Source organism: Arachis ipaensis, chromosome B07 (genome assembly GCF_000816755.2).
Source record: "Arachis ipaensis cultivar K30076 chromosome B07, Araip1.1, whole genome shotgun sequence".
Lineage (NCBI taxonomy): Eukaryota > Viridiplantae > Streptophyta > Magnoliopsida > Fabales > Fabaceae > Arachis > Arachis ipaensis.
In genome coordinates, this window is record NC_029791.2 from 10,959,256 (window position 1) to 10,960,182 (window position 927).

Here is a 927-nt window from a genome sequence, read left to right on the forward strand (position 1 = left end):
TAATATTTTTTTATTATATATCACTCTTAACTATTAAGTATTACGTGGCACGTTGATAACATAATATTTAACAAATTTTATCTTACATGTTAGCCAGCCGCATTAATAAGAAAGAGTAAATAGACAAAAATAAACATAACAGATTTTTTAGATTATAAAAATATACATGACAGGATCGAAATTTTAATGTACACATGAATAAAACTAACTTACGGTTAAAGGAGCTCCATTTTCGTTAAATCTAGTGAATAGTGGCGAATACATTAATAATTTAGCACTATTTATTCTTTTTTTTTTAAATCTGAGGTAGAATATATCTTATTTCTTAATTTTAAAATAAACTAAATAAAATTATTAAAAGAGAGAGTATCTTTGTTGTACCCAAGTTGATGGAATTCTAATGTTATGACATTTTTCAGAGGTGTCAATAAAGGAGAGAGGTTGAAACTATGTCTAAGGTCGAGGATTGAAAGAGAATACCTTTACAGCAGAACAGCTCCGGTGACAGTGTGACCCTAAAGGAGAGAAGTTGAAACTATGTCTAAGTTTAAGGATTAAAACTTAAAAGAGAGTACCTTTACAAGAGAACAGCTCAGGTGACACATTGACACCGATCATTCGGCGGAGCTGTGTCAAAGAGAAAGAACAAAAAAACACCCTTTTAATTATGAAAAATGCTACCATGGCATTGAGGTCGTATTACTAAAATCGCGAACAGAACATAATTCAAGGAGATGATTCTTTCGATGTCCTTTATACAAGATATGCTTATATTAAATTTAGTTTCAGACTGTGTTTATTAAAAGTCTTTTTCATTACTCAAATTTTTTTATCTTCATGTTCAATGAAGCATAAATGAACAGAAATTTAAATTGAGATGTGAGTATTTCGTCTGAGTTAATGAAGTAAAACATGAGTACAAAGACA